Source organism: Crocodylus siamensis, chromosome 14, assembly GCF_052110815.1.
Source record: "Crocodylus siamensis isolate JL-2025a chromosome 14, ASM5211081v1, whole genome shotgun sequence".
Classification (NCBI taxonomy): Eukaryota; Metazoa; Chordata; order Crocodylia; family Crocodylidae; genus Crocodylus; species Crocodylus siamensis.
Window position 1 is genome coordinate 20,785,514 of NC_143408.1, and position 23,470 is coordinate 20,808,983.

At 48.6% G+C, this 23,470-nt stretch overlaps 1 protein-coding gene across 1 annotated transcript in view; it reads right to left on the bottom strand.

Moving 5' to 3' along the window:
• Positions 1–23,470, bottom strand: part of LOC149853431 (opioid-binding protein/cell adhesion molecule homolog) — a 649,187-nt gene that overhangs the window by 301,990 nt on the left and 323,727 nt on the right. The window lies entirely within an intron of this gene.

The following is a 23,470-nucleotide window of genomic DNA, read 5'->3' on the forward strand; positions in this document are numbered from 1 at the left end:
TGCACTCAGGGGCCCCACTCGTGCGGGCGAGAGAAGGAGAGAGAGGTACCTCGCGTAATCTGCCTAGCAGATAAAGGCCCATCTTGCAGAGGCATGAGATGACCCTACAGACTAGCCAAGACCCACCGGGACTCGCCTTGGCTCGAGGCAAGAGCTATGGCTGCCAGCTGCCAGGGGGATGCTGACTGCTGTATGGATAAACAGGACAGCAAGGCCCGATGAAACTCAGCATGGAAGGGGCTGAGGCCTATGTGGCACCACTGGGAAAGGGGAGGCCAGGGTTTCCACCAAAAAAAGCTTCACAGCCATTAAAAAGTTCGCGTAACCTTGAGTGTTTAACTTGGCCAGTTCCCTTAACCAGGGGAGCTCGTGACAGAGTAGCAGAAAGGCTTCCCCTCCTTCCCTGGCCCATACATTGCTACCAGGGGAAGCCCACACCCTCCCAGGGATGGAGCAGCCAAGAGCAAGGAGTCCCCCAGAAACCAACTGCTGCATGCACCAATGGCAAGACTGGCTCAGCTAGTGCGAGTGAAACGGGCGCATTTGCCAACGTGTCGAGAAAATGGGTGCTCACTCCTGGGACTGGAGGGTGCTACCAGGCAATATTCATTTCAACAGTTACACAAACACGAGTTCACACATACGAGTGCACACATACATAGAGGGAGGCATTCAAAAGGAAGGAATCCTGCTCTACGATGGCCTGATTCAACCTCCAGAGAAGAGGATACACATGCCTGGGTGAGGAGATGTATATGGAGGCAAGGTGGGGGTCGGGATAAACACCAACCCTTGGAGCACAGGATGTTTGGGTGGTGCTTGGGGCAAGGGAGGAGCCTTGAGCCAACTACATGGAAAAAGCAGCACCAGCCCAAATGTACTTTTCCCACGTGTACTTTGGATGAGAGGGGAACGCTGCCGTCAGGGTAATCCCAAAATCTCCCCCACCACCTCCCAGGATCCTGCTCCCCCGAGGCACTCCCAGGGGAGTCTCAGGGTTCATCTATGCCACCCCCACACAAAGGCCAGGACTGCCATCAAGATGCTCCCCCAGTCCACTCTCCCACCTAGCACATATTGCCAAAGCCCAGGAATTAGACCATATACTGGGTTTTGCATGGCCCAGGGCACTCACAAAAGAGCTAGCTCATCCAAGACAGAGAGCACACTTCCGGGCACATATGGCCTCCACCGCCAAATTCCCTGGCTTTCATGCACCTTGAGTGGGAGTGGGGCGGTGTGGCGGGGAGACAGGGTGTGCTTCTGGACACAGCACTCCTAGCCTCACTACTGAGGCAATGCAGACATACCCTAAGGTTCGTCCACAGCCCCCTGGCTGAATGCAGAGTGATTTACACACACAAACACACACACAACCCGCACACACACCTTCTTTCCCCCACCTTGCCATGTAGCACACCCAGAAGCAGCTGCAGGGCTGTGCCATGGAGGCAGCTGCATGCTAGCAATGGGTGAAGCAGCCTCTGCTTTTTTTCTGGCATAGATTTTAGTCGAGTTTCTCCTAGACGTAGCACTCCGTGTCATGATTAACGATGCATCCAAAGTGAGCGTGCTGGTATCAACAGGAGGGGCTAAGAACGGGGAGAGGGGGAACTTTGCAGGAAACAAGTTTGGTTCAGGTTTGTTGCAGGTTCCTGTTGCTTTGTTTTCTTCACTACAGAAGGACTCGGGCTGCAACACTGAGATCTGTAGATGAAGTCAGGCTGGCGGGAAGCGGAGCTTTGGTTCAGCCTTTTCTAAGAGGAAGAGCAGTCTTTCATTAAGGCATGGGGCTGCGTGTAGGGCAAACTCAATTCCACAGCTACCTGGGCGGCAGTGCAGATGTACTCTCTGTCCTCCTGTGCCTCGGTTTTCTGTCTGCAAAATGGGGATAATATCCCCCACTCTCGTCATCATCTGGCCAATTTAGACTGCACGTTTTTTACTTCGGGGATTCTCTTATTGTGTATGCTCTTAGTGGAGCCTTACGGTCACAGGGACAGAGAGGCGGTTAGCTATAACAGCTGATGGAGAAGATGGAGCCATTTGCAAGATTCACACTGTGTGGGTGCTCAGGACTGAGGCCTGTCTCTAATAATATCACTGACTAGAGAAGTATGCGGTGCCTGGCATGAGGTCCTTGGGGCATCCAGCATTCAGCAGTGGTGGATTTCTGCTCATCATTGTGACGTTAACAAGCCCTGACCTTCTCTCATCATCCCACAGGCTCAGAAAGAAACAGAGACTGCCAGGACAAGTCCCTCCCCTCCGCCCCCCCTCACCTTCCTTCTGCCTGATTGTCAATCTCCAGTTTTATTAGTGGTGCAGTTTGGCCACAATCTCCCTTGGAGATTTCTCCCTCGTTGCTCTAATCAGGAGCTCGCAAATGTCAGGAGTACAGGCCTGGAAGTAATTAGTGAGGGACGGGCAGACGGAGGGTTGGTGAGTGAGTCAGGGAACAGGGCTGGCCCTGCAGCTGGCTGGAAAGCACAAGGTGAGCAGGCAGCAGGGCTCCTGGGAACCGGGGACTGAGGAACCCAGTCATTTTGTTTTCCCATCCTGCTGCTGTTACTGGATTTTCACTCCATCTCCCAGCACTCCAGGAAACAGCTACCAGCAGAAGGAAATGAGTCAGGACTCCTTGGGACCTGAAGCAAAGATTGTGCTCTCCAAGACAGAGAGGAAGAGACAGCAAGAATCCCTTCCAGCTGCAAGCCAGGGACCTGCTGCCCTTCTCCTTCCATCCCTTTGGCACAGGGGAAGTTTAAGAAAGGCCTGACAGAGTCTATTAACCTGAGTCACGCCCTGCCTCTTAAGGCTGCACATGCCAGCCTCCCCTTTCCTGTGTTAATCGGCTCATGAATCTGATACATCATGGATCCGAGCCCCTGCCCACAACATGCTAGCCACTGCTCCCTGTCAGCCACCTAGGACATCATCTCTAATCAACGTGGATGGGGGCATGTTGGTCCGAGAAGTGACATTTCAGTGCTCTCAAACTGCTGCAGAATAGCCCTGTCTGAGCTATCCGTCCCACCCACTGCTGCTCTCTGTATTGCAGTAGCACCGAGTGCCCCCCAGCAAAATCGGAGCTGCAGTCTAGGCACAAATAGATCTAGATGCAGAGACTAATGATGCATAATTGCAATCTAAGCATGCAGCAGAAATGGTCATGAGCCCCTTCTTACAGATAGCAACATGCAACACAGCCACAGGTCCTGAATCTCAGGCTAGACCTATGCTAGGAGCACTTTATCAGGGTTGGCATGTCTGTAAGCTTGAAGCCCACAACAGCAAAGCATTCCCGCTGTGGATACAGATCTACCAACAGAGCTACCCTATGTGCCGCTTGGGGGGGAACCAACCCTGAAAGGCAAAACCAAGATACAGCTGTAAAACATGGCTTTGCTGCTCTGAATGCAGCAAAATCCTATTTATAAGGGCTTTCTGCCGGAACAGCGCTAGCTTGCCACACTCCTGACCACGCAGCAATGCCAGAGGAAACAGAAAGCATATGCAGAGCCTCGCACCACAAGTAGCCCTTGCTGTCTGACCCAAGATCTCTCACACACACACACATCTTAGCAGAGTCAGGAACCGAACTCACAGCTCCAGATTCCCCACCCGCTGCCTTAAATCACACGATCATCCTTCCTCTCTGCCTTACACCATGCTTAATATGGCACCCACCAGCTGTGTGGCATCAACATGACAGAACCATGTTTTAAAGTGTTTCCAAGCCGCCCATGAAGGAAGAGTCTCTCCTCTTTCCCCCTTCCTTTCCCCCCCACTTCCATCTGTCCCTCCCCTCCCTTTCCTTCCACCTTCTCTGCTCTGGCACATTTGCAGCTGCTAATTTTTGCCCAACACATTTGCGAATTAATTCCAACACGTCCCCTCCCTCCTCCCGCTCGCCTGAGCATTCCCGTTCGTTACCGACTATTCTTATTTCCTCACCCACAGGGTACGCTCGGCGCTTCGCACCCGCGCTACTGATGAAGAGCGTTGACAGATACTGTGGCTGGGAGCCCATGACCGATTTGTAGCGTGAGCCCCTCTGCCAGCCAACTTAATACTGCATGATAATCAAACCTCAAGCTTCAGGCAGGGGTAAAAAACAAAACAAAACAACTGATTGTGGGGGAAGGGTCTATCAGGGAGGCATCCCATCCCCATACTGGGAGTTCAGCCATTTGCCCTCATCAGGGCACACTTTCTCATGAGAACTGCCACAGCAATTACACACCAGCTACAACCCTGAGGGAGCAGCTTTCAGGGGAAGAGTAAATCTGTGACCCCATTTGGCTCTTGACCCCTCTATTAGGGCCCCTGCCAAGATGGACAGTTCTGATGGGAACACCTACCGTCACATTTGTCCCCACATGCCACCTGATGGACATTAATGACTTGTGGTTGTTGACAGTCTGGACTGGAGATGAATTGGAGCTCAAAGGCTCCCTCCCTCCTCTAGCACCAGCTGGGGTAGTCGTCCAGTCCTCTACCTGCGGAGAGAGCCCTGCAGGGTTTTCTGCCTTCCTCTGAAGCATCGGGTACCTTGATTGTTGCCCTTAATCCCCTATGTGCCCTTGGGAAAGGCATTTCACCTCTCCATATCTCAGCGCTCTGCTGTGTTCCCAAAGGTAGCCGCATGACTGGAATGAATGGGCACAGCGTATACATCTTACTGGCTCTGCTAGCTGTGTGCCAAGTCTTATAGCAGTGAGACAAGCTTAGGGCTGGAAGGGACCTCATGAGATCATCATGTCCAGCCCCATGCTCTGGGCAGCAAAGACTGCTGGGGTCAAATAACCCTAGCAATGTGTGCATCCAGTCTTCTTTTAAAGATCTCTAGGGTAGGTGCCTGCACCACCCCGCTGGGAGTCTATTCCAGAGTGATCACACGAACTGTGAAGAAGTGTTTTCCTTATATCCAGTCTGAAACCTTCTTCTAGGAGTTTATGACCGTTGCTCCTGGTTTTCCCCTGGAGCTCTTTGGTGAATTAGGAGAGTTAAAAGAGAGGTATTTTTAACTAGGTGGTAATGGGTGGTCTCTTCAGACGAGGGGAGGAAAGGTTGGGGCTCTACGCCTGCTTTTGCTATACAGCCCATTCCAAATCCTTGGTATTGCCATAATTACCCAACTCTCCAAAGTGCTTTGGGATCTTGAAATGAAAGACCCGCCTAAGCTGCAAAATATTATTATTGTGTCACAAATACAGACATGGAGCATGACATCCCTACGCATCTCAGCAAAGAGATAAGCTGAGCTGAAGGATGAAAACGTCTTGCTTAGAACACTAAATGCCTTTTAGAGCCACAAAGGGAACAACAAAAAATACCCGCCAAGTGCTTTCCTTCTTGTGTAAATGTTCCTTCCAGGGTGAAAGTTTCTCTAAAGCCGTTCCGACTTAGCTGGATTTACTGCTGCCCCATCTATTCCACATGACCAGCTCTCTCTATAAGGAATAGTCACCTTGTTTCTTTTCTCCTGAAAATTAAGCCTGTCAGACACACCTCTCACAGATCAATTGGGCAGAATGTATTTATTCGGTTTAATTTTTTGAGTTGTTTTATATTTGCACTAAATCATGAGCTTTCTGCAAATGAAGCTTTTATATTCTCTGTTTCTACAGTTAATGTATTTTACTGTCTAACTTTAGTAAAAACTACTGGGGTAAGTGTCAAGAAATGTAATCTATTCCTCATACCGATAACTTCCCTGGAGTGAGCTCTGTAGGAACAGCAAGCTCAGGCCCTAAGAGGAGGAGGAAAGTGCCTCATGTTGGTTTATGGCACTCACTGCTTGTCAGCGCTAATACAACGTTGACGGTTAAATTTACAGCGAATGCTCAATTTGACCTAATTATTTCTGTGTTATGGAAGCACCTGAGCTCCAGACTTCACTGTGATGCATGGTGTATGGGCACTTACTAAACACAGGGCCCCTGCCCCAAAGAACTCATAGCCTAGAAAGGCACACAAAAGGTAAGAGAAGGAAGAACTACTATCCTCATTTTAAAGATGGAGAACTGAGACAGAAAGGTTAAGGGTCTGGATACATGTCATACTTATGCCAGTGTAATCAGCCTGACACCAGTGTGCACAAGAAGCAGACACATGCCATACAGCTCTACACCACTGTAGCTTACTTGAAATTGGTGTGGAATTACTCCAGGAAAAATCAGGGGTAAAACTACAGTGGTGTAAACTTTGTATGTCCAGAGTTATTCCATGGTAATCATTTGCCAGGGGCCAGTAGACAACTACCTGTTCTCCACCCTATTGGTGAGGTGCTATAATAATACCTAGTGCAGCAGGTGCCACCGATTATCTGGTCATCTGCCTGCTTCAGATCCAGGTGGATTTAACACTGGATCTGGCATACCAAACCAATGTAAAATAATTAGGGGTAAATCTGTAGTGAACCTGTGTCTGAAATGGTCACCCAAAGGCACAGACAGATTATTACTGAGCTTCCAAAATATCCAGTTCAATCAGAAAACTATCTTTTATTCTTTTCAGAGGGACCTCAAATGACACCCTATATACAGACACACGGGCACTGTGGAAAGCATAGGTTATAGTTCAGCAAAGCATTTAAGCTTGTGCTTAATTTGGAACAAATTAGCAGATTACTTTGGCTTCACCAGGATTACTCAGATGTTTAAACTTAAGCATGTGCTTAACAACCTTGTTGAACTGGAGACACTGGGATCATTTCCACTGTGTTCATAGGAGATTGCAAAGTGGACACAATGGTACAGGCAACCATATTACAAGAAATAAAAAGGACTTCCTTATTTCAATTAACTCGAAGCACCTAGAACTTACTACAGCTCCACATACAGGTCACCCAAGGACCTCAGAGCAGTTTAGAAAGGGAGGTAACTGCAAGAACCATAGAAAGTATTTGCAATGTGGTTGGAAAAACATGGAAATCTAAGATTTTCATGTTTCACAGTTATTTTTGAAAACGATCCAGCTCATTGTGAGGAAAGCAAAATGTTGAGATTTTTTCAAGTCAAGCCAAGATTTTTCTGTCACTGTTGTTGTTGAGTGAAAATGGGGGAGTTTTCAATTCCCTTTTCTTGAAAAACCTCCATTTGTAGGGGGGAAAAATGATTACAGGCATATGACATTTTGCTTGGTTGCCAAAATATTTCAACATCAAACCAGGCAAAAGTTTTCTATGTTTCAACAAGAAAGAAAAAAAAACAACATTTTTTTTGGCCAACGCACCATTTCACAGATGGAATGACAAGAACATTGTGGTTTTGAACCAGCTTGTCAATGATTATGATCAATGTATTGCACACACCAAGAAACTGAAGAAGATGTGGTGTAGAAATAGCATGTCCTAGAGCACTGATGGGGCTGGACTAGGTGACCCTTGAGGTCCCGTCCCGCCCTATATTTCTAAGGGATAAATGACTCACTTAAGCTCACAAAGTGACACAGTGGCAGACTTGAGAGAGACCCCAGGAGTCTGTGCCCTATTGTATATACTCGTCCTCTAAACCACAGCTTCTCAAACTGCGGTACACGTATCTCTGGGGGTTAGCAGGAGAAATTGTATAATGGTAGATTTAATTTTCATTATAATAATAACTGGCATTTAGGGGGTTAAAATATACAGTGTATGCTGGCAGGGGCACATGGGCAGCTGGCAAATCTGGAAGGGGGTATGCAGTATGAAAAAGTTTGGGAACCTCTGCTCTAAAGCATCCCCTACTGCTAGATACAAGGCTAGATGGGCCTTCAGCCTGCCCCAGTAGGGCTCTTCTGATGTCCTTATGATCCTAACTCCTCGGGCTCTGCTTCAACCACCCTCTGCAATGCCGACATCAGGCTGCTGATCCTGTTCTCATTACATGGCCCCTCACCCCTGCACTATTTGCAGTCAGAACTAGAAGCAAAGTGCATTGCGATATCATTAATGGTTGTCTTTACAAAGCCCATCCCCAACTCTCCTGAGATCTACAGCCTTGAGAGATTCGGAGAAGCATGAAGGTTGGGGCAGTTTTTCCCCATGGAGCCCTAGCTCCTCATCCTTGGGGTTCGCCTGTCACTACCATGAGACAAAGAGGTCAAACGGAGGAGGGAAGGGACCAGCACAAATCTAAAACAACTTCATTGAAAAATTCTTCCCTGGGCATGTCTTCTAACCAGTCGATGGTCACAGCTGTGAGCTAATTAAAAAAATAATAGAAGAGGGGGAGGAAATAAAAGCAGCTCCTAAGGACACTGAACTGCGCTGGCTGTTGTTCATTCAGTCAGATAATATTTACTGCAAAGTGGAATTTGGTGTGGGCAGGAGGAGTTGAAATGGAGTGGAGGAGGCAAGGAAGCACAATGGCAAAGGGGGCATAAATCTCCCCCATGCAGTCCACAGAGGCTGAGGAAGAGGTACATGGATAGCAGCCATGGGCACACAGGTATCAAAAGCAGGCGATGGAGAGTATCAGAGAGCGACTAAGAAGGAAAGGGTGTGAAGGGAAGGATGGAGGAAAAAGCCCAGGAGGGATGAACAAGGTTAAAGGTGCTAAGCAAGATGGGGAGCACAGGACCACGCACCTGCTCCAGCAAGATGCTGCACGCTGTCCCCTGTAGCAGGCGTGAGCTCTGCAGGCACTGAGAAGCACCTTGCTTCCATGGCCAGGATCAGAGCCAGCCCGGTGTCTCCTCTGACACACTCATTCTCCACATGTGCCCTGCCCCTGTTCTCTGCACCCTTGTGAATGGCAGAAGCAAGCTGCCATGTATGATTGCCTGGGATGGGGGCAGCACCAAACACTGAATCTGTCTCGTGTTCACCCTGGAGCCGGCCTGCCTGCACATGTGTGCATGTACGTGAAAGGAGAAGAAGTGCTGGACACCTCTGACTTCACCCACATGGACACACTACAACTCGCTCGGGCAGAAAAACGCTGCTGTGAGGCCTGCCTGATGCAATGTTAACCTGAAATACATTTCTTCCCATTAAAGGAATCACTCAGTGGAATGTGAATTTATGTTGATTCCTCCCTGCAATCTCCAATGACAGGCCATACCTCTGGACACTGTTGATGAGAGGGAGCCATTCGGGATGGGGACAAGCTGCAGGGGATAAGAGAAGTGGGGGCAGCTTGTTTGAGTGGTTCTCTTGGGGAAGAGACGGATGGGATAGGGGCTTCCTATATGTAGTCCAGGCCCAGCACATGGCCTGGACTCTGGAGCTGTAAAGGGAAGAGGGAGGCCGATGTGTCCTGGCATGGCCCAGAGTGTCACAAAGTAGGTTAAGGACACAGCCAGGCTGCTGAGCTCCTGTCAACAGGACAGCAGCATTCAGAGCTCCCACAGGCTGAGATCTTCCCAAGGGGGAGGGAAAACACTGTCCATAATGTCATGCCCACTTCTCCAGACCAGGATGCTGCAAAAGAAGTGATATCCCTCCTGTGTAGAGCACAGGGAAGGGGAGGGGTGAAAATACTGGAGTGGAGCAGGACTGAGGAGCCACCAATGTCCCCGCTGCTTCTGGAGACCAGAATGCAAGGTCTGCTTGAACTCAGAGCTGGCAGCATGGAGCAGAACGTGCTGTTCTCCACCCGTGCAGCTTGCACTGGCCACCTGCGCTTGTGCATGCAAAGGGCTTTAGTTAGCTGACAGAGCATATGTCCAAGGGTGGGAAGAAACTGGGAGCCAGGGGAGACTCCCATCCAAAAACAGGCTTTTGTCTGGGGGTGGCACAGGCCACCCCAGGTTCTCAAAGTGAGTCCGCGAATTATGTCCCCCAAATCCTGCAAGATCACTTCCCCTCCCCCTTCATCCCCCTTTCACCAATGAGGTCCAGAAAGGAGAGGTGACTTGTCCAGAGCCACACAAGGAATCAGTGGCAGAGGAGGAACCGAGCACAGATTTGCTGGCTGTGCTTTGGCAGGGGGAGACAGACAGCTTCTCTCCTTCGCCAAGCAGGGACAGGGAATCATATCTGGCAAGCTGCTGTTGGGGAGAGGAAAGACATGTGGGAAGAGATCCTGCCTCTTCCAGCAAAGAGAGAATACGAGGGAGAGAGACACGAAGACAGAGAGAAACAGAGAAGGAAAATCCACTGTGCCCTACTGAGATGGGGCCTGGGACACATGCTCTCAGCAAAGCAGGGGAAGTGCAAGCTCAGGTGCCTAGGAAAAGCAAATCTTCAAGGAGGCACACATTAAATCCAGATCAGACACCACTGGCATAGCTTGGGAGCATATCTCAGTGTCCACAATGGATGGCGAGCCTGGTTCAGGGCTATGGGTCAACAATCCCAGTACAAAGATTGCCACATAAACCTGTGTGGACCAGGCCTGCAACACCTTGGCAAAGGAGCCAAGGGAAAGTGGGGGGCAACATGGCAGGTCAGGTTCAGATCTCCCCTTCCCATGCCTGGTGTGGTCAAGCTGTCACCAGCTCAGAGCCATGAAAGTTGTGGGGCTGAAGCCCACTCCATGATAGAGTAGACTGGGCTGTTTAACCCTGGTCAGCAGCCAGTCTAGGAGTGAAGCCCTGACAGACAGACAAATGGATGATCTCCTTTACTACAGCAACTCCTGCAGCCAAGCTGGTTCCTCCGACGACAGAGCTAGCTGCAACTGCATATTCATCACCGCCCCACGCAACGAGGCTGAAGTGCTCTGTTCTAGCTGAGAGCGGCCTGTAAATGAGCAAATTATCCACTCGAGTTCCTCTTGTAACCACTTGTGGGTCTCCCTAGGGTGGCGGCAGGCACGCAGCGCTCTCCAATCCACCAAACCCTGCACCTTCAGCACCACCTTCCACCCATAAGGGCCTGCAAGTGCTGACTGAAGCCCCTGGCACTGAGCTTTCCCTTAGCTGCAGGTCTCACCACCCAGGCTCATGGGTGTCATTATTCATCCCTCCGTGCCTAGTGTGTAGGCTCATTAGAACGAGTGCTACATTAAGTAGTTAGTCAGGCTCCCCATAACTCTTTGTTAGTTCGGCTAAGGGCCTAGCAGCCAACTCACACTTTGTACAGCCTTTAGCCCAGACACAGCTGCTGAGAACTGTCTGGAAAAGATCTTTCTCCTCTACACTGAATTGGATTAATTGTGCAAATCTAGCCCTTTTTTACGTTTCTTCTATTAAAGATGCCGGACCGTCCCCAGAAAGAATCTGCATGCCTAGTATTGTGGTATTTTTGGAGACTTCAGCTCTGGAGATAAGGACATGTGAATGAGCTCATTTACAAGATGATGGGCTGTAAGTAAGCGGGCTGTGAAAGGGGTCGCGTGCAGCTACAAGCTGAGAGTGCTCTGCGAGGATGCACTGCAGCAGAGCACGGGCCAAGATCTGCTCGCTATGCTTTACGGTGCTGATTGCCCAAGATTTCTTATCGGCCCGATCAATACACTAAATGAGCTGTGCTGGAGCACTCTTCCGAACTTTTCCTCATAAATTAACTGCTCGTCAATGCACAGTGCCGCTTCACCAGCAGATCAGCAAGTGGTTCCTCCATAAACCTCCCAGACCAGACCTGGGCCAGATGCTCTGGCAGGACAAATTGGCTGGTGGTGATTTCCCCTTGAAGCAGAGAAATCCTCCCATAGCTGGCACAGTGGTTGTAAGCCAAGCCCCACCCAGGGAAAAGAGGTCACGGCAGAGGTAATGGTTGCACTAGTCCCTGCCCATGAAAACAGCCCCCCGACCACAAGTTACAGCAATCCTGAGTTCGTATCCAGGGGTCCGGATAGCCGCTTAGCAGGGTCAGGATCAGAGAGCTGTGAAAGCCTCCTGCCTGCACAGAAGTGCTGGCCCAGCTTCAGGCTTTCTGTGGAGACTTCCGGGGCACATCCACATACCCAGTGTATAGCCCTTATGATCAATTATTTATACTCTAATGGCATTTACACAGATCTCAGTCAGGTCAGATTGTGTCAGGCTGTACACACGCATAATAAAATGGCAGTCTCTCCTCCAAAGAAGCTACTTTCCTTTGGAGAGGGAGCGGTAATGGTTAGCGACTGAGACTGCAGGCCAGGGCTCTGGGTTCAAGCCCTGTCTCAGGGGCTCTCAGCATGTCCCAGCTTCTCTGCGCCTGGGTTTCCCCTACCTATAAAACAGGCTGAGAATGCTTTTTCCCTGGTTCTTGGAGGAGCTGTGAATCTTAATTCATTAATATCTGCAAAACTGCTTTAAGGCCTTGGGGTGAAAAGTACTATATGTATGTCCATATTATTATTTATTACATTTCTAAATATGCAGCCATTATGTAGCTTCTAGGCTCATTTGTGGAATGAAGAGAAGCATAAATTATCATCAGACAAATTAGCTTCCTACACTAGATGCTGTAAGAGGAAAGTGCCCTGCTTTTAGGTGTACTGGGAGGCACAGGAACAATGCTGCTGCCCTAAAACTGCAGAAATAAAGGAAAGAGTAATCTGTCCTTTCACTTCTCAGCCACTCAGGAAACACCAAATCTCATTCCCAAATGCCAAAGCTACAAGGTGTCAGCAAAGGCACAAGAATATGTGGGCATGAGGGGAGGGAACAGGGACAGATAGTCTCTAATACAGGCAGGCAGCGTCCTGCTTCCCTTTCACTCAGCCTAAAATGCTCTTTCCTCCAAGCTGCTGGCAAAAGCTCACAGACCACTGTTCTTCTTTCCATAGCTCAGTTTGCCCCTTTCCTTCAATAGTCCTGTTCAGGTAGGAATGCATAAGATGCGTTTGGAGACACGACACTACTTAGCCTCCCCTTCCAAGAGGCTGCAAACAACAGAATATCCCCTACTGACCAGGACTGCTAGGTCCCACGAGTCTGCAGCTGAGCACAGAGGCCAGGGAGGAGAGTTGGGGCCAAAGTAGAGGAGCAGGGATGGAGAAGGGAGAGGAAAAGTTAGGGACAAGGCTTGCAGCACAACCCTGTCACCTACCCTGCAGGATCCCACAGCAGCCCAGCACATAACTGTACCTGTTCATATTCCTGGAGCAACACCATGATTGTCAGGATGTTTTATGAAGCCTAAAGATATCACCGAGTAGGTCTGTGCCACTGCCAGGATCTTCTAGATGCCACTCCTTCTGCTGGCCAAGAACAAGGCTCTGGAGCTGGCCTCACAGCCCACAGATGTTGTACATGAGGGGATGTTATCTATGATGTGTAATACATGATCCCCTGGACCACTACAGCACCAGCTGTGATCCAACCCCATTGCAGGATTAGGAGCTCTTTGTCTGGCTCCCCCCTACCTCCTTCCAAGCCACCCTGAAACCTGGGGGCCAGGGAGAAAGGTGCGGCTGCTTCCTTTGGTGGGATGGGATTGAGAATCCTCCCAGTCTTCCTCTCCACCCCTCCACGAGGGATGCCCACATGCTGCTCGAGAGTCAGGCTCAGAGTCCCCTGAAGACCACAGAAAGCTCTGGAGTGTCTGCTGTGGGCTCTGAATCATGTCTGAGCAGCCTGCGGCCCCATCGCTGAGGGATTCCTAACCACGCTGCCAGGCACACGACCACCTACCCAGCCCACAGGCATCACTCAGCAGAGCTTCCCTACACCGCCCAGTGGTAAACCCCACTCTTAGATGGTACTTTATATAACTCAAGCATAATAGACCATGCTTCTTGAATTATTCACATCACTGTTACAAAGAAGGAGATGAGGATTTGCCATCCCAGATCAAACCTCACGTCCATCTAGGCTGCTATCCCGCCCCTGGCAGAACAGCTAAGAGTACACGCTCTACAAAGAGGAGAAAGGGGAGAACATGGAAACAAAGTGCATCCAACTGATTGTGCAGAGATGGATGTGAGCAGAAAAACCCTTCCTAGCCCCTGCAGGCAATCAGCTTATGCCCTGAAGCATGAGAGTGGAAGCATGCTTCTCTGCACTTGGTTCTGCTATCATGTATGGTGCAGTCCCTGTTTACTGCTTTTGGACAGAACAGGGCCAGCAGTGCCCCTTAATGCAGTGACAAAGACAGGAGTATAATCCTAAATCAGCTGAGCAGCAGCTGGCATTCCAGCTCCTGGCTGGACAAGGGTTCCTGTTTTTTTGTATGTATGCACACACACACTCTCTCTCTAGTTTAGAGAGAAACAAGGAAACCAACTACCAAATGCAAACCTCTCAAACACCTCGCCATCCAGGGGCGAGCTTGAATTGCAGGAGTTCTCCGCGTAAGTCTAAGAGTGGTGTTTGCACAGCTAGAAGCAGGAAGACCTGAGAACAGAGGCAAGCTGATGTGCTTGATTTTGGGCCTCAAGAGGGTGGAAAGAGAAAGCACATTGCTCTCTCTCTTTGCTGTCTGTTTTCTGTTGTTTGCAGTCAAGCTGTGATGGGCAAAGCACACAAAGCTGGTGGGAGTGTGGAGAGAGCAGACAAATATCTGAATGCTTATCCTAGCCTTGCCTGAACTATTCCAGCTTCTTGGGCCAGAAATCCCAGGAGGAAGAACTCTGCAGTATTATAGATCTCTCCTCTTTACAGTCAATGTAAAAATGAGCTTTTCTTGGGAAACAGCTGCTTCTAAGGGTGAAACTGCCTGTAAAAACATTGGGCCAGTGGAGCAGCAAACACTCAAACAACAGTGAAGTTTGAGTTGAGCTGGGGGTTAGCTGCCAGTACAGGACCCATCTTCCTCTAGATCCATCTCTCTCTCCCTTCTGGAAGTGGCCACAATTCTACTTGCATGGGGAGTTCATCAAGAAGAGATGAATCACTTGGGGAACTGATGCATAAAGGGACTCAGGCTGAACTCCTCATAGGTATTTTGGTACCCAAATCCCTGAACGCCAGGAGCATATGTACTTCACATCCTGGAAATAGCTGAGGAGAGGCATAGGCACTCCACACTTAACCAGCTTCCACTGGCAGGCACCCAGCCTGGACAAGAGGCAGTGAAGCCAGCCCAGGGCAACCTCCACAGTCACTCTGGAGGGCTCTGTCTGTGGTATGCTGGAAAGCAGCTGCAGGAGATGGCTCTGGAGCTTTTTCACTGCTGCATTTCCAGGCTTGGCACATGCCAGAGGGAGCAAATGGACAGGACGCAGATGCAAGGGGCCCGTCCCCAGACATGCAGTGTAGATATGCACCAAAAAACCTTCCAGATTTGGAGGCTATGCGACTTGCCCAGGGTCACCTAGCACATCTGTGGCAGAACACAGCACTTAATTCAGGTTTCTTATACCCTGTGCTTGCCTCCTGAAGCTACGGTTCTGTCCTGCCGGCTGAGATGAGCAACAGGTGCCTTTCCCTGAAGGTGCTGAGTCCCTGAGTCGGCACAGCCTGCAGCCACCTGTTTGCTCAGTGTCTCTCACACAAATCACCTTGATGTTCTAATTTCCATCTTCTAATCCCCGCACTTGTACCCGAGGCTCAGTGCCAAGTGGAAGGGACTTGGGAAACTCAGCCTGGATGCAGCTCCCAACCAGGTGGGCCTGATGGACAGGAGCATTGTCAAAACCATTTCCTCTGAGCCTGGGGAGGTGTTTGTGGGAAGCACAAGCAGATGCTGTCACGGAGGCTGGGGCCATTCATTGCTGGGCAAACATGTCACACAACATGTCGGGTTAGAGAACTCCATTATTCACGTTCTGGGCCTGCATCTCCTCACGTACGGTTTTTTTAAAGCTGGCATTTGTCATGTTAAGCAGCTGTTGCAACATAAAGAGAAACTGTCAAAAAATATGAACAGTCCAAATGGGTGGCATTTGCCTTTTAATGTGTTTTATTCTTTCTTCCCCCGCCTCCCCCCCTCCTCACACTCTTTCCCTTTAAAACTGTTTCTGCTACTGCGTCTGGGTGTGCGGGGCCGTTCATACAATGCTGTCCTGGAAATCTGCTGCTTGCACATTTTAATGTAAATATGGACGACTCATTTTTTGTTTGTTTTATCACAACACTTGGCACTTCTCAAGTGAGATTCAGCTGAGGAACTCAGCATCTTGTCACTCCCCATGTCTCAGATGGCCACACTGCAGCACAGAGGAGGTTGCATGACTTACCCAAAGCCATGCAGCAAAGCAAATGTGGAGAAGTGAGGAAGGGAACCCAAGAGTCCCGTCTCATATGTTGTTGCTTTAACGTTGCATCAACTTTCTCCCTGCCCTTCTCCACCAACAGAAATCAAAACTCAATAATCCTGGCTCTGACTTGGTGGGCCCAAGCGATAATTTGCCATTCATCTCAGACCTTAGATTATATCCCAGCCACATCCCCCTCTTGTCTGGGCTAGTCGATACTTTATGTACCTGGGATTTCTACTCCCAGTTCTTTTTAGAAAAAAGTTTGTAGCCAGTTAATTTATCCTCAGCTACAGCCTGATAAAATGAGGCCATATACCAGGCCTATTTATTTCCTCCGCTCAGGAACCAAAAGGGCTGAGATGTGAAACAAATGAAGGGCTCCACCACTGACCCCAGGCTCAGGCTGTTTTGCAGACCACTGGGTGATTATTTTGTAATAGCTGATAGCATCTGTGATTTAATGCAGCTGTTAGAAATTAGCAAGGACTCCATCTAAAGCGTCCCAGTCACTCATGATAACAGGCTAATAAATCATTCCCCCAGTGCGGCATGGCATTTATGATTCTATTTTAGAGATGCAAAACACAGAACTGGCTGCTCTCCTGGATTTATTTTTATTTATATTTTTAATAAGGCAATTAAATAAATAAATTTAGGATGTTATGACTTTGTTGCCAAAAACAGTTCTGGAGGAAATTTCCCCTGCGTGAAATGCCCTCTGCTCCCCCCACTAGCCAATTAACCATAAAATAAATAGCTTTGCAATGCCAAAAAGAAACTGCTTCCAAGGTATATGGTGAAATCCTGCCACCACGGACATTGGTGGGTACAGGGACCTGACCCTTGATTTTTATTTGGGGTGTGCTTTGCTATCTGGTTAAATTAGAGGCCTCCTCCCACCTCCCTAGAGCTACGTCTTTGGAGCTGCTGCTTTCACACACGCTCACATTCCCTGTTGTGGCCCACTCTTAAATCAGTCACAAAATATGACTTAAAAAAAAAGGTGTCATTGCTAATTAGGCATCACCACATTCTTCTAAACACAAGAAGGAACAGCTTCCCCCAGATACACTCAGTCTGTTCAGCAACGCTCCCACTGACTACAGGGGCTGCTTGCACCGCTGAGGAAGAGCCTCGGCAGCCTTCATCCCTCTGCTGCCTTCACATGCATGCAACCTACTGTCCATGTCCAAGTAGCGCAGCAGGTGCTCAGGCTCCTGCACCGAGTCTCTGGGCACCACTAGGCAGGTTTGTCTGATAAATGCCTCTCTTTACACAACCATAATGCAATGCTGCTCTTTGCCTTATTCACTTCCCTGTTACAATGAGAAAAAAAACCACAGAGGATTTGCCATCCTGGCTCAGATCTTAGGTCCAACTAAGCTGGTATCCTGCCTCTGGCAGAAAAGCCAATAGCACGTGCTGGGGAAAGATGGGATAGAGCAGCACTGTACAGCCGGCTAATTGTGTAAAGTTGGAGGTGTACAGGAAAACTCATCCTAGCCCCCTGCAGGCAATCAGTTTATGCCCTGAAGCATGAGAGTGAAAGCATGTTATTTTATACTTGACTCTTAGGATTCAAGCTTCACTCTTTTTTTGAAACCTTTCATTACTCCTGGATAGAGTGGGACCATTTGAACCCAGGCAGAACCCCACTAGTCTTTAATGCCATGGCAGAATACAGCCTAGAAAAGACAAAGATCAGCTAGGAAACTACCTATCTTCCTGCTTCTGGCACGAACACACACGCGCGCTCTACAAAGACAAACCTTTCAAACGCCTGCCCGACCGGCGGGCAGCTTGAATTGCAGGAGTTCTCGGTCCGAGCTTATGTTTGCTGTTTGCACAGTTTGCAGGCAGGAAGACCTGAGAACAGAGGGAAGTTGATGTGCTTGATTTCGGGCCCCAAGAGGGTGGAAAGAAAAAAATGCATTACGCTGCCTCCTTACTGTCTGCTTTCTGTTGGCTGCAGTCAGGCAGTGATGGGCGAAGCACACAAAGACTGGCAGTGGCGTGGAGAGAAGCAGACAAACATGCCCAGGATGCTTCTCCTGCCCTCCCATCTGCTATCTGAGCCCATGTGCACCAGAAATACAACAAGCAGCAGATGCCCAGCTTGCAGTTTGTGAGGGAGTGAGAAGGGCTTTTCTCGCTACATCCCAACATCTCTGCTTCTGATGTGACCCACAAGTGCAGAGATGCTGAAACACACTGGTTTGGGCAGGAGAAGAAGCTAAAACTTCTTCCAGCCCTGAGCAAGGCTCGCTAAGGGTTAGATGTGACTTTGGTGGGATTCCTGTTGTTAGAGAAGCCCGCTCTGTGTCTCGCCTACATGAGCAATTAGCTTTCTCTCAGCGGTGTCTGACAAGCCAGAACCTCCACTAATTTCAAGGCCAGCTTGACCTGCGGTTTTGATTCAGTCCCTTACAGGGACAGACGTGACTCATTGAGTTCAGCTTGGCTCCATGCTTCCTCCAAGCCTAGGGAGCCAAAGTGCTGGCCTCTTCCCTGCAGACCCAGCTTCATTATCCTTCCCCGCTGTCACTGCCCCTCCAAGGGAAGGCAGACAATCCTACAGTTCTCAGTAATTAAAAAAATACTGAAGTAACCCATCTATTCCTGCTCAGTATATTACATTCTGGTATTAATAAGGAAATCTCTAAGCCAACACCTTCTGAAAGGGATGGAAATTTCATGAGAGTTGGATCAGGTCCCAAGTGCTGCGTCCACTTAAGATGAAAATGCTCTATGCATTTTCAACATACTCTTACTTTTAACTATAGCTACAGTCAGAAAAATTACTCTGCATAGATGGCCCCAGAGGCACCATATTTCTTCTCTCTCCATGATAATTCCCAACCAGATCTCCTGAATTTATGAGTCCAGAGATTCCTCTATGCCTCCCACCCCCCAAACCCTTTAACTGCCAGCCCTGAATATTTCTATATTTCTCGTGAAATCCAAATGCTTGCTTATCTCCTTCCTGTTTTTTTCATCTCTGGAAATGAACCTTTTGCCAGTGGCGTGTAAGTGGCTTATGCACAATGGCTCCTTTTACCACTGCCGTGCTGACTACTCTACAGAGGAGAAGTGCTATATAAGAGCTATGTGGCATTATTGCTATTACTACACAGGTGAAAACTTGCAAGCAAGTATAACATAAAGACCCACAAGCGCAGCAGAGATGCTGAGCAAAAAATATCCTTTTTTAAAAAGTCACTTTCCAGGTGCAAGGCTGAATGTTAGTAGAAAATGTACTATTAAATACTTTAGAAGCTTTTTTCTTTTCTTTTTTTAAGAAACAAGGGGGTGGGTTTTACTCTGGTACGTACTGAAATCCTAACACTATGATCATGGATTCAACTCCCTTGGAAGTTTTCTTTTAAGTAGAAAAATAATAAAGGTAGACCTAGGTGGCTCAGGGAAAGGGTACCACACTACAGAGATGTACGTGTCTCACTCATTAGTTAAGGAAGGAAGGACAAAAGGATGGATGAATGAATGTATGAACTGGATAGAAAGAGGACAATCATCTCATGATATTTTCTGAAGCTAAACTTATCACAGGATTTGAAATGGCTCTATTTGCCATTTTAATACAATTCCCCATATTTTTTTTTCTTTTTTACTAAAACTGTTATTATTACCGTTGCAGAACTGTTTGTTTGATTGTTTACAAATCAGTGTTTGCAGGAAGGATCCCTAAATATTCAGAAAGCAAATTATTTGAGAAAAACATTCCCAATAAAATTTTGGTAAAAACATCACAGACACTGCAGCAGTCATAGGAACACATTGATAAGGGTAGTAATTGTTTGCTAAAGATTTCATTTCTTTAGGAGGTGGGGGGAACAGCATATTAAAAACGAAGTATTTGTGTTTCTCCTAACTCTAGAGATAAATGACTATAAAACACAATCCTCAGTACAAGCACTAATGGGAACTGCTGACGGCAGCCTTAAGGGAGGAGGAGATGAACCCTACTGGTTGAACTCCTGCTGCAGGGGACTGGTTGTGATATTGGTCCTCATATTTCTTGTCTTCACTGGGGAAAAGAGCTGTGTTCTTAACCCGAGTTCACTCATACAAGGTAAAAACCTAGTGACGACAACGTAGCGTGGAGGTTTCATAGACATTAGCCAGTCAAGGGGAAAGCTTGGGGAGGGGTGGGGAACACTTAAGTTATCTCAACCTGCTAATGCATGAAAACTGCTGGTTGCTTCATTGTCACTAAGATTTCAGCTCCTGTTAATTAACTCAAGCTAGGTAACTAGAAAGAAGACCACACCTTCCCCCCGCAGAGGAGACGAGACCTACAAACAACAATTACGTAAAACCATGGATACCTTTAGCATCCCTATGCCTGGGAACTTTGTCGGACCCTGGGAAGCCGCGGTCCCCCTCACTGGCACAGGAGAGGTCACTGGTCCACCAGCTAAGGTTAGTGTGGAAGCAAGATTAAACTCGGGCTGGTATAAGCAAATGCGGCTGCAATGAAGACAGGTATCCAGCAGCAAACCCGACATGAATCTGGCCTCCAGAATGATCCTTGAACCAAAACACACATCCAGACCTGAACCTGCATAGCTGGTCACCTCCTGCCTGGGAGGTGCATCTGCTAAATGGCATGGTCTTGGACAGCATTTGTGCAAACTCTACCTGCATAACAATGATGTGCATTAGGAAGGGGAGTGATTTGGAGGACTCGGTGCCAAATGATGATAGCTTTAGAATAAAGCTGTCTTTACTGTCTTGCAGCAGCTGCTGGAAGCCAGCTGCCATCCTCAATCAGCACTTGGAGAAAATGTAAGGCTGCTGTAAAGGTAGCAGCTACTTTCAGCATAATACAGGGTACCCCAGCAGCCCTTCCTGGATGATGGGAACAGTCTTGCTCCGTGGCTCTTCAACGGTCAAAGAAACCAAACTAGCCTCTTCCTAATGAATCCGGTTCAAAAGCATATTTCCTGGTCTAAAGTTGGGCCTGATTCTTGACCTACTGGAGTCAATGGTAAAAATCCCATTGCCTTCAAGAGAGCCAGGACTGTGTCCACTGTGAACAGAAGGACAGATTCAGATCCTAGAGCCCCTGCAGTCGTAGGAGCAATGTTCAGTTTACACCAGATCAAACCGTGGCGTGGGGCCTTTTTCTCACAGTCTTTCTCCTACCTGCAACCGCATGTTCTCTTATGACCGAGCCACTCCTTGAGCTACTGGTTCTCCACCCTAAGCAGCTTAAGGGAAACTGTTTTCTCTCTATTGGCTTTGCAATAAATGATGCAATAAAAAGGGAGTTTAATTTTTAAACACGTAACTAAAACTCCAGCTTCTCGTGCCTACTCAGTAAACCCTGGCTCACCACATCTGGCACTTCAGAGGGAGCCTGCCACATTGATTTCTGGGCTGCCCAAGGAAGTGCTGGCTGATGAATTATTAGGCACGAGGAAGGATGGACTAGGAGCCAGCATCTGTGGCCTGGGAGCTGGGAAATGTGAGAGCCCACTGTTGCATGGAAGACCTGGGAATCTCAAACAAGGGGAACAGGGAACAGTTATAAATGAAGTCTCAAAAGCCTGATGAGTCAGTGCATGCAGAGAGGTGGAGTGACTCAGTGAGTTGGTGGAGAAGCATGGAGAGCATCCTGGAGCACTGATTCCTCAGCCTCAATGAGCAAAGTATTGCATATGGGGGAAAAATAATTAAACTGAGAACCCTGAGGTGGGGTCTATTTTCAGAACCGGGAACCAGCAGCTATTAAGCCTTGAATCAGGGCTGAATTAGTTCAATCAGTTCATACACGATTTTGAGCCAAAGTCCTCCCTGCTCAACAGTTTCACCATAGCTCCAGTACATCCCAAGGGTGGTAGGCCCAGCCAGGCCTCCAAGCTGAGCTGACTGAGGTTCATTCCTCCCCAGTGGAGAAGGGAAAGGAATTGAAAATGAAACAAGTTTACCCACCACTCTCACTTCCCAAGGGGCTTTGTAGGCAGATGGGGGGAGACCCTGCTTCTCACACACTGACAGTGTCTGGGCCATGCCGACATCTACTAGCTGGGCCGGGCATTTGTGGCTGTGTTTTCATTCTATTATTATTATTATTATTTTTAGCTGGAGAATGATTTTATTAATATTAATAAACCTGCAGAAAGTACTAATTTCTGCCATCATTTAACTAATTAGCTCTATTGAATTGTGAGGATCATCTGCATGAATAATGACTCCCTGTGTGCTCACTGCGCTGTTCCACTCCGGCTTCACAAAGGAAGCGGAGAGAACTGGCTTTTGCAGGCAGCGCTTGTGCCAGCAGATGGGAGGATGCAGAAGGCAGCTCTCAAACCAGTGGATGGCCCAACACACAGGTGACACATAGGGCAGGCATGAGGGGGGAGCATATGCCCCCCCGACAGGGCCACTGGCCAGGTCTGCCCCCTGCTGCTGATACCACCAGCAGTGCCTGTGGGTGCCCCCTGCCCCAGACTCGGAAGGCACCAGTCACCCATGGCTCCACACACTTAACTGTGGCTAGTGGACCTTCCTCCAGCTCCGAAGACCATCAGAAGTCATGGAAAGGGCATGGGTTGCAGAGCTTATTCTGCACAAATAAGAGGGGGTGATGGAAGGGACAGAAAGGTTTATGAGCCTTCTGCTGAGCAGATACAGTATCTGATAAAGGCCCCCCTGGACTACAGCGGCTCACATGCTTTCTGTAGTGAAGATCACTCAGTCTCCAGTCATTGGAATTAATGCACAGAGGGGCAAATCCTGGCAAGGATTAAGTTAAAGAGAGTTTTTCATTACTTTGGAAAGAGGAAGGATTATTCCCTGAGCCTTAGTAATGAAAGGGAAGAACTAGCAGCACCACTGAGCACATTTGTGCTACACAGAATTACCACAAGCCCACCCAAAGGAGCCTGTCTCTTTGCACAGGAGTTGGAGAAAATGCTTCTTTGGGAGGACTGAACACACTGAGGACATGGAAGAGGCTTCTTCAGGAGACTGAAAGAGATGAATAGCTTTTTCATCTCCCTAGTTTTATCCTTCCCAAGAGCACTCGTACAGTCCATAGACAAATGGACAGCTACCACACTGGGCACGTTCTGTGGCCATGCAAATACTCTGTATATTTTATGTACTGCTATCTTACACATCTTTTGGGAAGACCCATTAGCTCCACATGCCGATAACATCTCTATGGCAAGGGGCGCTAGCATGGTTGGGTGTTAACTGCTGCACACTCTCCCACCTGGTAAGACATTTCAAAGGCTTACAGGGTGGAGGATATGCTAGGAGTTGGTCCAGTTCCCTACAACTACAGAAAACTGGCTGGCTTGAATGAATTAAGAGTTCAGCCATCTGGCTAAACCATGCATGGGTCTTCATGATGGAAGCAGCAACCCTCCTGCCCAGCAAGTTGTCCAAATCTCTCCATCTAGCTTGTGTGCACACATACCCAGGCTCCCTGTTCTCCTACT